Here is a 15,230-nt window from a genome sequence, read left to right on the forward strand (position 1 = left end):
AATGGTACTACCTGACCACTCTGGGTTAGTTTCAGGCAAGTCGACAACTCATGATCTACGTACCCTATTTACCGTATTCCATCAAATACAACCTGAACACGATGCTATAACAGTCTTCCTGGATCCTTGTTCTGCTTGGGTTTTCGGATCAGATAGAACCCGCTCATCAGAGCCTCACTAACCCAGCCAGAACGTTACCCCCTCCCTAGAACCTATTTACAATAGTGCAACCACATATATCTACCACCTAAGGACAGGGGATTCCTACTATACATACCAAGACCTCTTATAATCGGCGGCCTCGCGATCCCATACGGATCCAGACCTCTCTGCCCATACGACAGTATGACAAGTGGCGGCCTCGCGATCCCACACGAATCCAGACCTCTCTGCCCATACGACAGTATCACAAGTGGCGGCCTCGCGATCCCATACGAATCCAGACCTCTCTACCCAGACGGCAGTCTCAGCACAATCGGCGGCCTCGCGATCCCATACGGATCCAGACCTCTCTGCCCATACGACAGTATCACAAGTGGCGGCCTCGCGATCCCATACGAATCCAGACCTCTCTACCCAGACGGCAGTCTCAGCACAATCGGCGGCCTCGCGATCCTATACGGATCCAGACCTCTCTGCCCATACGACAGTATCACAAGTGGCGGCCTCGCGATCCCACACGAATCCAGACCTCTCTACCCAGACGGCAGTCTCAGCACAATCGGCGGCCTCGCGATCCCATACGGATCCAGACCTCTTTGCCCATACGACAGTATCACAAGTGGCGGCCTCGCGATCCCACACGAATCCAGACCTCTCTACCCAGACGGCAGTCTCAGCACAAGTGGCGGCCTCGCGATTCCATACGAATCCAGACCTCTCTGCCCATACGACAGTATCACAAGTGGCGGCCTCGCGATTCCATACGAATCCAGACCTCTCTACCCAGACGGCAGTCTCAGCACAATCGGCGGCCTCGCGATCCCCTACGAATCCAGACCTCTCTGCCCATACGACAGTATCACAAGTGGCGGCCTCGCGATCCCACACGAATCCAGACCTCTCTACCCAGACGGCAGTCTCAGCACAAGTGGCGGCCTCGCGATTCCATACGAATCCAGACCTCTCTACCCAGACGGCAGTCTCAGCACAATCGGCGGCCTCGCGATCCCCTACGAATCCAGACCTCTCTGCCCATACGACAGTATCACAAGTGGCGGCCTCGCGATCCTATACGAATCCAGACCTCTCTACCTAGACGGCAGTCTCATACGACAGTTCATCCTATGATCACCATAACATACAAAAAAGGGAATCAGTCTCACTATTCATCAGATCACACAAGGATTGCCAGTTCAAGCATAGCCTGTTCTCAGGTTCGAGGGGCTCCTCTTTCCCTTATTCAGTTACCACTTACCTGATCAGGGTTAACATCTGTTCATGTAGCCGCAGCTGACTAGAAGAATAGGCTACCCTCTTATACAAGAACACGCAGCACATGTTGGTTCACTACAAACTGGGTACTTTATTACTCATTACATACACAATCACATAACATTACGATATAACACATAACCTGCAAAGAAAAGTGAAAGATTAAGTTGTACACTCTAATAAGAAAGGGTCGACATCACCTTAGTAGTATGTAGCCTGCACTCAGTGGTCATCTAGGTTCCCTTCTCGTCTGTGCCTCGGCTCGCCTGGAATCACCCTTCTCCGAGTCACTGGGACCTCTTCCTTATCGGCTACTCTCTCCTCTCCGGCTATTCTGCTAGGAGAGCATCTGTCTCTCGGTTCTTCTCCGCCTTCAAGATGGCGTCTGTCTTCCCTGGAATAAGTAGTAGCTTTTCTGCTAACGGCTAGATGCCGCCTACGGACTGAACATGTAACTGCCTCAGACTTTCACTAATATAGAGGTGCGTTTCCTCATGGAAAATTCCGGCCTGTAACCTACCGCCCACCAAATTCTTGTACCTCCCCGTACCAAGGACACGTTCCCAGCCGGCCGGCCTGATGTAGTGTCTTCGGCATGAAGAAAAATACAATCCTTCGATAAGGGCCGGCCTGAACCGGTTCTCTCCAAGCGAATAACACCTCATAACTAAAACATTACATTTGACCTAGAAGCATCCCAAGCTGCCGGAGCAGAAAGAAAGATGGAGTCTCTCCCGTTTGAGGCCTACCAGGCCTGAATTCAGCACGGCTCCATGAAATACCCTCACTACAGGACAGGTTATCCCTAATACTAACGAATCTATCCCCTAGGCTATGTGTGCGAGCCCTGATCTATGGGGAAGAGCACAGAATCATGTCGAAGTGCCTAGTAAATAGGCTCCATTCACTACTCTAACCCTTAGACTTGAATGATAAGAGACTGAAGTCACATTCCATCATTGTGCCACACAAGAAGGCCGGGAAAATCGAGCAGAACATTTCACCCTTGACTTCAGTCTATTATACATTCATTAAACAGAACTAATATCTGTGGAAGAATAATATGAAACAAGACTAACTGATCTATGTCTAGTACCAGGTGTACAGAATTGAAGTAGTGAAGGAATACACTGAATAAAGCAACAGATAGAAATCAAAATGCCGATAGTAATCAGAATACCTCCTAATATCTGACGTAACATGCAAATCAGGTAACCAATTAAAGAGCCAGTCAAACCAGCCCTGGACAATGTGTTTTCTAACTTCTTCTGTCAAGTCATGTAGTTTATCAATGTGAGCTTGAATGGATTTTGTATGATCCGTTAAGTTAAAACAACAAAGACCCTCAAAATCAGAACAATCGTGTCCATGTTTAAGCAAAAGATAATCAATGGCCGCTCGATTTTGCAAGATAGCCCTACGTTCACCCTGGGCGTCTAATAGCATGTCAGACAGGACTGTAGAAGTATGATTGATGGATTTTACCATCCAGCAGGCCATTTTCCCAATAGATTTGGCATTGTAAACTGCCAAAGCAGGAACACCAACAATTGAAATAGCCAGGCTAAGGTATTCAGACTTGGAATATAAATGCAAAGATGAGTCACAATCCTCCTGTAACCTCACTGTATCTCGAATCACACGAGAGTTGGCATTCGGATGTGATGAAAACATTAATAAGCTCAGTCTAGTAATGGCACAAGGGCCTCCAGAAATATTTGCGGGAATATATGGCCAGGAAGTATTACCACATGAGAAAAGCCCTCCGGCAGGCAGTAACATCGTGCGATAGTGACTGGGGGTAACTACCATACTCTTGCAAGTCATGTTATTCTGAACAGAAGTACATGTTTTCGGTGTCCTTTGAAGGCACAAAGTTCGTTCATGAGCGGTGAATGAAGTGGCACCTTTCAATCTTAAACGCATACATTCAGAAATCACACTAGGATCACAAGTAAGGAAAAAACATAAATCACCCTGTGTGATATTATAGGTAACTATTTGGGACTGGATGGGCGGTATCGGGTCTGACAGTACAGTACACAAGGGGCAATACTCATGGGCAGCGAAATCGCCCAGAAGAACATTGGGGCGAGCATTTGATATATTAAAAATATGAGTCAAAGTCTCCAATGAAGCAGGGACAGCAACTAAACAAGTCGCTAGAATGTCCGTCACCGATCTCATCGGTGTCAAGCAGAAATGAGGGGCTTTAGTCACTTGTTTAGCTAATGTAATCCAAAAGTTCGACGACGAATCCCACGCAGCGAAGGAACGCGACACTCGGGTTCTCAACTCAGCCCGGGTTGATGGGATCCCTCCTCTCTCGTCGTACCAGCCCAAAAGGAGTCCAACGCCGACACATCCTGCAGCAACAGTCCAAAGAATGATCTGAAAGAGAATCAAATACAGGCATTATTCATTCTCGTAAGTAACATTTGTCAGCCGGGACTGCTTCCCAGCTATCTTTCCCTGGTCTCATAACTAAAATGGTGTTGTCTTGACCGGTTGCAATGACTTCTGCTTGTTCAGGGGGATTCTTAGGCGACTGCACCCAAACTCTGGCCCCAGGATTATCTGTGGAGCCAAAACCTTTCTGGCCTCGTACAGTTAGCAACGTTGGGGCAGTGCCTTTTGTGATCTCACCACTGAAAACAGGCATTATTAGCAATTGAGCCACTCGGTCAGTTTGATGTACCAGTAAGTCAACCTCACTGCTATTCAGCAGGAGCACCTTAATCTCTCCCTGATAATCACTATCAATGATTCCTCCAAGCACCTGAATGCCTTTTACAGCCAGCCCCGATCTAGGGGCGATTAATCCGAAATTTCCAGTTGGTATATGAACACCAACACCAGTTTCAATGATGACTCGATCCTTACCTTTTATAACGGTGTCATCCATGGCATGCAAGTCTAAACCTGCCGACCCTGGGGTCGCTCTACATGGAGCTAAAGCTCCGGGAGTAATTTCCCAGTACATCACAGTCTCTCTGATTTCATTGGGCTTAGCATCAACATTCGGAGGAAACAAACGCATAAGTGGGGATTCAGCATTTAGAAAAGGACGGTTATTCAAAATCAATAACGCTTGAGGCAAAAAGTCTCAACAATTCTTATACTTGTCATCTGTTAATTTACGTAATTGGTCTTTTAGCAGGCCATTCAACCTCTCCACAAGACCCGAGGCCTGTGGATAATATGGTATATGAAACACCCATTCAATATTGTTTTCCACACAGAATTCCTGTACCAATCTTCCACGAAAATGGGATGCATTATCAGATTGAATTTGGAATGGCACACCATAATACATCATAATCAATTCCAATGTTTTAATAGTATTCAATTGGGTAGCTTGCTTACAGGGAAGGGCCACCAACAGGCCACTGTATGTATCAACAATAGTGCAAACATATTGACAATTCCTACTCATAGGAAGTGGACCAATGTAATCAATCTGCCAAATTTGAGCGGGTAATTTCCCGCGATGTAAATGACCTTTAACAATTTGGGGCACTTTGCGCTGCCTGATATGCTGACAAATGGGACAATGTAGAATAACATTTTTAATTAAATCTAGGGGAATATAAATTCCTCAATCAGCAGCCCACCTGCTAGTGGCTTTCTCTCCAAAGTGTCCTGCTTTCTGGTGGGCCCATTTCGCCAATCCCGCAATATCAGAATCTTGCCTGTCCACCACTGCCTCAGCAATTTTAGATTTCTCATCTGCAATGTTATGAAAGAATTTGTCAAGAGAGTCTATCGGGGTATGAGCATCCACATGGAAGATTGTAACAGTACTCTGTGGGAGCATTTCCCAAATCTCCTGCCATAATTCTTTTCCCCACAGTTCTTTTGAATGGATTTTCCAACTATGGGAATGCCAAGTCGGTAACCAAACTGCCAGTCCATTGGCAGTAGACCAAGAATCGGTGAAAATATGACATGTGCCAGGTAACTCTTGTTTCAGAACTTGATAAACAGCATAGAGTTCAGCAAATTGACTGCTCTTACCCTCACCAGTTGTACTCAGCAATTTTTGTGTGATCGGATTATAGGACACCGCCTTCCAATGCCGTTTCGTCCCTATGAACCTTGCTGAACCATCCGTAAACCAGACATGGTTTCTGTCCTCTGCGGACAAATCATCAAAAGGTCTACCCCACTTAACAGGAGACTCCTGTACTAAAGGTACGGAACATTCACTCTCAGTCTCAGTTGATGGCGCCCGTGCCACCTGCTCATGCAAAGATGCAACTCCTTTTTGTCCCACACGTGCCCTGTCTTGTATATACCATTTCCATTTAATCACACTCGCCTCTTGAGCGTGTCCAATTCGGTGAGTTTTCGGCGAACTCATAACCCACTGCATGATAGGAATTTCAGGTCGCAAAACTATATCATGTCCCAAAGTCAATTGCTCGGTATCCACCAGAGCCCAATAACATGCAAGTAACTGTTTCTCAAAAGGTGTATAACGCTCACCAGCATCAGATAACTTTTTTTGTCCAGAAACCTAACGGTACTCTACTCTTGCCTTGTTTCTGCCACAAACTCCAATTCGCATAAAGGCCTTGTACAGACACATTCAAATCCACATCACCATCACATACAGGCCATAAATCCAGAGCATGCTGAATTGCTTCTTTTGCCAGACTAAACGCATCTTGCTGTGGTTTACCCCATTCAAATGCATTCTTTTTGCGAGTGACCTCGTACAAAGGGGCCAATATTTGACTCAAATGAGGAATATGCTGGCGCCAAAAACCAAACAAACCAATGAAGCTTTGGGCTTCTTTCCTATTCCTCGGAACTGCAAAATCAAGAATTTTCTGTTTAACCTGAGGGATCACTTCTCGGTGCCCCTCATGCCAATTAATACCCAAAAATTTCACAGCCTGGGACGGACCTTGTAATTTATCCGGGTTGATTTCCCAACCTTTCTCACGCAAGCACTCAATGACTCTATCCAATTGAGTCTGAACTTCCTCTTGTGTTTCGCCTTGGATCAAAATATCATCAATATAGTGACATATCTGAATTTGCGGATGAACCGGTACCTCAGTCAAATGCTCTGCCACCAGCCGGTGACATATCGTAGGACTATGCACATAGCCCTGGGGAAGACTTCTAAACGTCATCTGACGCCCGTTCCACGTAAAACTGAATTGTTCCTGACACTCAGGGGCAATCGGAATCGAAAAGAAAGCATTAGCTATATCAATGGACGCATACCATGTACCTGGATGTTTTTGGATTCTTTCAATTAGGGTAATAACATCCGGTACTGCAACAGTCAAAGAGGGTGTGTGTCTATTCAATTCTCGATAATCAACAGTCATGCGCCAAGAGTTATCACTCTTACGTACAGGCCAAACAGGATTATTCCAAGCAGAAGTAACTGGGGTTATAACTCCTGCATCCACCAACTCCTGAATAGTGGTACTAATCTCCTCATGACCACCTGGAATACGATACTGCTTCTGACGAACCACTTTTGTCGCCTGGGGAACTTTTATGGGGGGCATTCTTAAACGACCAACCCGTACAGGCCTGGACGATATATAATGTTTAGTTCCAAATTGGTAACATCCATCATCTAAGTGCAAAGTCATTCCTTTCAAAATATCAATTCCAATTATGAATTCTAAGAGTGGCACCACTAATACAGAGTATTCTTTTCTAGGAATTCTACCTATTCTCATTTCAAGTAAAGTTTGAACTGCGGGAGTTTCCTTTCCACCTAATCCGGTAATTGTAAAAGGCTGACCTTTAAACTTCTTTGATTTTCCATGAATAAGAGTGGCCTCCGCTCCTGTATCTACCAATGCTCGGGCCCTTTGGATATTACGATGTCTCCAATAAATATCAATATCTACATAGGGTCTATTATCTCTGTAAGCCCATCTGTGTACTGGAGCTTGACCTATTTCCTAGTCCTTTTTACTGCGTTCTGTGTACCAGGATAAATCAGGATAAAGACTCTCACGTTTCCCAGGTATCGATACCTCCTGTTCATATCCATCTCCATTACGAAATGGATTACTGTTCTCTGCATTGTACTGCGGGTTTCGATCGGCCAATATGTGTCGATCCTCTCTCCTTCTCAACTCAGGGGATTGATCCCTATCATCTCTACGTCTGCTGTTAACATAATCATCTCTCCCCCTCTCTCTTTCCCCCTCTCTCTCCCTGTCTCTCTCACGACGGGGGGACAAATCACGTACATAACGTCGATCATCACGACGATCAGAGCGCCCACGGCGGTCGTCATCACCGCTACCGTCAGAAAAACCACGATCACACTCAGTTGTCCGAACACGCCGGGCACCCTCCTTTCGATCCAAGCCACGTTTGCGAAACATTTCCCACAAACGAGAAGTAGTCTCACCATCAATGTCCTCCTTCCGCACACCATCGGCCATAAGACCAAAAAACATATCACGTCTAGTAAGTTTATTGTCACCAGGAGTACGAGTGTCAGGCCGGGACTGCCGTTCAGGTTTAAACCACTCACCCAACTCACCGAGTTGGCGTACCGATTCCAGCACCACAGATAACATGTTACCAGTCTGATTAATCAATAAAGTCATCATGACCTGCTTATAAGCAACAGGGGAAGAACGAATAATACGATTCCGCACAGAAGATGTCAAGAAACCATCAAGTAACCTGTCAGCAGTATTTAGAAAAATCGCCGTTTTCATCACCTCCTCTTTGAGACGTTGCGCAGCATCGCGCAAAGTATACCACGGTTTGTCATTCACAGGCCAGTCAGACTCAGTAGGATATTTTTGATTACAACCCTCAGTCGCCAATTGAAGCAAAGAAATTTGACCACCAACATTAAAGTTACGAAAATGATCCTGTACAGTAGAATCCGAACTCAAGGAACAAAACTTCAAACAATCGCCAGTATCCAACATAATGCCAGCAGCGCCCAGTTCATAAAGGCGCACCATCCATGTGAGTAAGGTCTCACCAGCTCGCTGCCGAAATCGCTGCAAAATATCACTAATTTCTTGTTGAGTAAAATCTTCCAAAGAGTCTAAAGCAATACCATTCGGAGCACCGGGAGCCTGCTGCAACTTCCGCCGAAAAACTGGATGCACCGAGACCGCGGGACGAGCATCACAAGGAGCTCGACCAGTACACGTAGAGGAACAATCAGTGTAAGAAGCATCGACCCCGCTCGAAGGACGAGCGCAATCACGGGGTGCACCATCAGAGGCGCAAGAAGCAGACTTACAATCACGGCCGGAGCGAGAGGACTCGCGCTTGGCAGACTCCTCACCCGAGGAAGGAGAATCACTCGAGTTCCAGATATTACCATCCCATTCATCAGGATTCCAATCCAGTCCGGCTTTCGCCACGACCAGACGCACCTTTCGCGTCGAAACCCGACCACGCCGATTCTTGTATTTATAACGAGCAATTCGCACAGCCGCCCTCTCGGCAATAGTTTGGTACGTCTCAAGTTTATCAGCAAGCAACTTATTTTGACATCGCAACAAAGTATGAGCATTCTGAATCTCAACAAAGTTCGCTTCCAAATCCTTATGCAAGTTCTGTAACTTCAACAACCTTTCATGCAGAATCCTGTACGCAGACAGAACAATCCAACCTCTGCGCCCCAAAACGGGAAGCTCATCACCCTTAGATACCGGCGCCTTCTGTAAACAAGTAATCACATTAGCCGGCTCCGCCAGCTCCAAAAAAGAATTCCAATTCTCACTCAAACCAGTAGAATCAGCCCACTCACGGGCTAAGGCTTCATAAGGTGTTGAATCCCAACCGGGAATATCAACGGGCAACTTAAAAGTAGATTTCGACTTTCTAGAAAACATCTCGGAAAAGAAAGAAAAAGAGAAAAAGAGAAAGAAGAAAGAAGAAAAAGAAAAAAACTACACTCACAATTATATAGAAATAATATACAAACGAAACTACGCACGCGCCGAAAGCAAACACGATACAACCACAACGCACATAGGTTTCGTAAACGGTTCGTGACGCCAAATGTTCTGCTTGGGTTTTCGGATCAGATAGAACCCGCTCATCAGAGCCTCACTAACCCAGCCAGAACGTTACCCCCTCCCTAGAACCTATTTACAATAGTGCAACCACATATATCTACCACCTAAGGACAGGGGATTCCTACTATACATACCAAGACCTCCTATAATCGGCGGCCTCGCGATCCCATACGGATCCAGACCTCTCTGCCCATACGACAGTATCACAAGTGGCGGCCTCGCGATCCCACACGAATCCAGACCTCTCTGCCCATACGACAGTATCACAAGTGGCGGCCTCGCGATCCCATACGAATCCAGACCTCTCTACCCAGACGGCAGTCTCAGCACAATCGGCGGCCTCGCGATCCCATACGGATCCAGACCTCTCTGCCCATATGACAGTATCACAAGTGGCGGCCTCGCGATCCCATACGAATCCAGACCTCTCTACCCAGACGGCAGTCTCAGCACAATCGGCGGCCTCGCAATCCTATACGGATCCAGACCTCTCTGCCCATACGACAGTATCACAAGTGGCGGCCTCGCGATCCCACACGAATCCAGACCTCTCTACCCAGACGGCAGTCTCAGCACAATCGGCGGCCTCGCGATCCCATATGGATCCAGACCTCTCTGCCCATACGACAGTATCACAAGTGGCGGCCTCGCGATCCCACACGAATCCAGACCTCTCTACCCAGACGGCAGTCTCAGCACAAGTGGCGGCCTCGCGATTCCATACGAATCCAGACCTCTCTGCCCATACGACAGTATCACAAGTGGCGGCCTCGCGATTCCATACGAATCCAGACCTCTCTACCCAGACGGCAGTCTCAGCACAATCGGCGGCCTCGCGATCCCCTACGAATCCAGACCTCTCTTCCCTATACGACAGTATCACAAGTGGCGGCCTCGCGATCCCACACGAATCCAGACCTCTCTACCCAGACGGCAGTCTCAGCACAAGTGGCGGCCTCGCGATTCCATACGAATCCAGACCTCTCTACCCAGACGGCAGTCTCAGCACAATCGGCGGCCTCGCGATCCCCTACGAATCCAGACCTCTCTGCCCATACGACAGTATCACAAGTGGCGGCCTCGCGATCCTATACGAATCCAGACCTCTCTACCTAGACGGCAGTCTCATACGACAGTTCATCCTATGATCACCATAACATACAAAAAAGGGAATCAGTCTCACTATTCATCAGATCACACAAGGATTGCCAGTTCAAGCATAGCCTGTTCTCAGGTTCGAGGGGCTCCTCTTTCCCTTATTCAGTTACCACTTACCTGATCAGGGTTAACATCTGTTCATGTAGCCGCAGCTGACTAGAAGAATAGGCTACCCTCTTATACAAGAACACGCAGCACATGTTGGTTCACTACAAACTGGGTACTTTATTACTCATTACATACACAATCACATAACATTACAATATAACACATAACCTGCAAAGAAAAGTGAAAGATTAAGTTGTACACTCTAATAAGAAAGGGTCGACATCACCTTAGTAGTATGTAGCCTGCACTCAGTGGTCATCTAGGTTCCCTTCTCGTCTGTGCCTCGGCTCGCCTGGAATCACCCTTCTCCGAGTCACTGGGACCTCTTCCTTATCGGCTACTCTCTCCTCTCCGGCTATTCTGCTAGGAGAGCATCTGTCTCTCGGTTCTTCTCCGCCTTCAAGATGGCGTCTGTCTTCCCTGGAATAAGTAGTAGCTTTTCTGCTAACGGCTAGATGCCGCCTACGGACTGAACATGTAACTGCCTCAGACTTTCACTAATATAGAGGTGCGTTTCCTCATGGAAAATTCCGGCCTGTAACCTGCCGCCCACCAAATTCTTGTACCTCCCCGTACCAAGGACACGTTCCCAGCCGGTCGGCCTGATGTAGTGTCTTCGGCATGAAGAAAAATACAATCCTTCGATAAGGGCCGGCCTGAACCGGTTCTCTCCAAGCGAATAACACCGCATAACTAAAACATTACATTTGACCTAGAAGCATCCCAAGCTGCCGGAGCAGAAAGAAAGATGGAGTCTCTCCCGTTTGAGGCCTACCAGGCCTGAATTCAGCACGGCTCCATGAAATACCCTCACTACAGGACAGGTTATCCCTAATACTAACGAATCTATCCCCTAGGCTATGTGTGCGAGCCCTGATCTATGGGGAAGAGCACAGAATCATGTCGAAGTGCCTAGTAAATAGGCTCCATTCACTACTCTAACCCTTAGACTTGAATGATAAGAGACTGAAGTCACATTCCATCATTGTGCCACACAAGAAGGCCGGGAAAATCGAGCAGAACAATCCTACAAAAGCATTTGACTCCCTTGAATGGGGGATACCTGCAAGACGTTCTTGCCGTATGGGAGTCCCAGCTCCTTTTTGGAAACTCATCGCCACTCTCTATGAATCACCCATAGCTAAATGGTATATAAACGTTTGACTCTCCATCTCTATTCGATGCAGTACCCGACAAGGATGCCTACTCTCACAACTGCTATTCGTATTGGCATTAGAACCACCAGCTGCCAAGCTTCACCAACACCGTAGCACAATATTCACTGAGGTTCCATGACTGTCCCCCATTACCTACGTTCCCTTAAAGGCGCGTGCACCTTCGCCGACATCACCGCGCACTCCCGGATGTGAAGCGCGCACAACGATTTCAGGACGTCCGGCGGAGAGGCGCCGGCCGCGCCGCCGCTTTAAGAAGCGAGCGGCGCGAAAACCAGGCACTTGTTCCAGTGGTGCCGGCGAGGAGTCGTAGAAGTCGTGGAGAGTGCAGGTAAGGGGGCTTGGGAGCTTGTGGCGGGCTTGTGGCGGCTTGGGGGGGTGCTCGGGGGTGTGTGGCTGCAGAGCGCGGGACTGATTGTGGCCTTTTGTTTATGTATTGATGGTAATCACAGCCCGTGAAGGGGCTCTGATTACCATCAATACTTAAACAAAAGGCCACTATCATCCCCGCGCTTTACCAACAAAACAGTAGAGTCGGTTTAAAATCACAGCGTGTACCGAAGTACACGCTGTGTTTGTAAACTGGCTCTACTCTTTTGCTAGTAATCGTCCCCCTCCGAAGTGCCCACCATTGAGTTTACCACAGAGGACTGCGAGGGTCCACGCTGGCTCGAGCCGCCGGAAGCCGACGAACGAGGAAGTGAGGAGGACGTGGAGTCTGACAGCAGTTCGTGCAGGTGAGGGGGCTGCTCCAGAGTGCTTCGAAGCCCTTACGAAGGCGCTGCCCGTATACTTTTTCAATCACTGACTTCCAAGCCACTGTGCTTCGATGAAGGCATTGAGAGGTGGTCTTCCACATAAACATAATCACATCATGTATATGTTAAGCAAGCGAACTAGATATGTTTTCGCTGTATCAACTCCATGCAAGGTCCAGTACTGCGAGTGCGGCATATCGCATGTGTGGGTGATTATTCAGTCTACAAACAGTCCAGATAAATAGCTTGTAATTGTATGTGCGTATAATATTTAACACCTATTTGAATGCTGGCTGTTCCCTTTGATTTAGGAGAGAACGGGTTATAGTTATTAATTTGACAGGAATTTTTTGGGGGGAAATAAGTGACATGTTATGGAATTCAGTGACTGCATTTTTATTCACCCTTAATGTGTAGATATTCACAACCAGGAGACCTTTTGTTTTCTTTTTTAGACGCCCGCTAACGGTTCTTTTTAGGCAGACCTTTGATTGTTTTCAGGGCTCACAAATGAACGCATCCATCCAAGTCCCTCACCAAGGGCGGCATGTGCACCAGGCAGACTGATGCGGTCTGTAGCCAGGGGGTGTAACCTTGAAGGCGCAGCATGGGTCTACAGATGCCAATGAGCGTTTGAATGAATTAGTGTCGTTTTTAAGAGAATGTCTATCAAGAAGTGCTCGAGCCTGTACATGGGCGTTTGTGTGTGATGGTAAAAGCGATTAATCTTTTTCCAGTGTCACATAGAAGTGAGCGGTATCGACCTCGAGAAAGGATCACTGGCTGCCTAATGATGGGGAGACGGGGAAGATGTACAAACCTCTGATTAATGTCCGACCATGAATGCCCTCTTCAGTACCACTAGCGTGGACTAGCTCTAGCTGAATAGGTATTCTATTCTAGTCTACTCTGTTCTACTGTGCAGATTATATGTAGCGCATGGCTACCAGAAGGCCTCCCAGTGCTGCCACAGATACCATAAACATCCGGGGACTAAAATGTTATTCCCTGAACAGCCAGGTTGTCAAGGCTTTGTGGAAAGGGAGTTCTTGCTCCAGAAGGCATAGTTTGAGAGGCAAAGAATTGCAGAGTTTGGACACCAAATAGAATGTGGAATATCCACCCCAATGCGATCTCCGAATCCTGGGGACCTTGAGTAGATGGGCAGAGGCTGCTCTGAGAAGTCTTATGGGCACATACAGGGAGGCTAATGACCGTAGCAAAAGGGGGGCGCTGCTGTTTATCGCCCTATGCATAATGCAGAGAGATTTAACTGAATCCTGCACTCTACCGGGAGCCAGTGGAGATCCTTGGGAGCCTTAGTAACTGAGTGATATTTAGGTGTAGCTATAAAAAGTCGAGCTTGTAACCTTTGCACCACATAGCAAGGTGACCCAAGATATAGGACATTCCCATAATCCAGGTGTGACAGCAGGAAGTCCTGTGCAATCACTCTACTGGCTGTAAGAGGGAGGAGCTTGAGTGGTCTCAGAATGCCATAGCAGCTGGCAGAAATTCTTTTAGCTTGGTATTACATTGTGAGATTGGGATGAAGCCACATCCCGAGGTTTTTTATTGGGCCTTTAGGGGTCGGCAGCATGCTCAAACATTCTGGTAGGGGGTGCAGTACACTGCTGCATAGTGTATTGCCCAACACCTTAACTTCCGTCTTGTCCTTATTAAGTTTTAATTTACAGCCGGCCATCCAACTGGCTACTTCCTGGAGGCACAGAGTTCGAGATAAATGATTTGAAGTTTGGTCAGGAGAGATAGACTTGAAAAAAGGTTCTTGAAAAAGCAGTTTCACTTCAACTTCAAAATCACATTGATTTTCATAACAATAAGCATGACCATTTTGCCCCTACTATTTCTTGGCCTACTTCTGTAAATTCTTGTGAATTCACGGAAACTGTATATATGCACTTAATGCAAGGATATATACCATGGATGCACTTTTGAGATTTATAATTGGGCCTTTAATTAGGCCTTGCGTAAACCATGACCTTTGTGTCAATGTGTGCTTTTTTTTGGAGACCAAAATCTATTTTTGCGTTTGCCAATGCTTGTTATAATCGTGAGGGCCCAGCAGCTCCCACACGATAAGGTTTTACAAAAAACATGCCTAAACAAGTCACGCATTGACAAAACCAAACGGCTGACCACACATTTCAGACCTACTGGCTTTGCCAATGCTTGTGTTATTTTTTTCCCCATAATCATATTTCAACTGGTTACACTGATTTTCCATTAGGAATATTTTTGGGAGATACAAGCGTACATCAACATTTTACTAAATGATGCTGCAAAGATATGGCACCTAATGTCTTTTTTCCTACTTGCATTTTTTTTTTGAACATTTTATTTTGAAAGCAAAGAACCATCACTCTTGCTTTCAAGCTTCTGCAAATATTTGCATATAAACAGAGAGCGTTCTGGGAGCATTATACATAGCCTCATATTACTAAACTTTGAAAAGGTGTGTACACATTTATACTGGAGCCGCCTTCAGTAGTGAAGGCCGAGTTTACGGCATTTACTTTTAATGCTCACCCTAATAATGA

At 46.8% G+C, this 15,230-nt stretch overlaps 1 protein-coding gene across 1 annotated transcript in view; it reads right to left on the reverse strand.

Annotated features, from left to right (window-relative positions):
- Positions 1-15,230, reverse strand: part of STRIP2 (striatin interacting protein 2) — a 253,346-nt gene that overhangs the window by 130,579 nt on the left and 107,537 nt on the right. The window lies entirely within an intron of this gene.

The sequence above is a fragment of the Triturus cristatus genome, chromosome 4_1, assembly GCF_964204655.1.
Source record: "Triturus cristatus chromosome 4_1, aTriCri1.1, whole genome shotgun sequence".
Classification (NCBI taxonomy): Eukaryota; Metazoa; Chordata; class Amphibia; order Caudata; family Salamandridae; genus Triturus; species Triturus cristatus.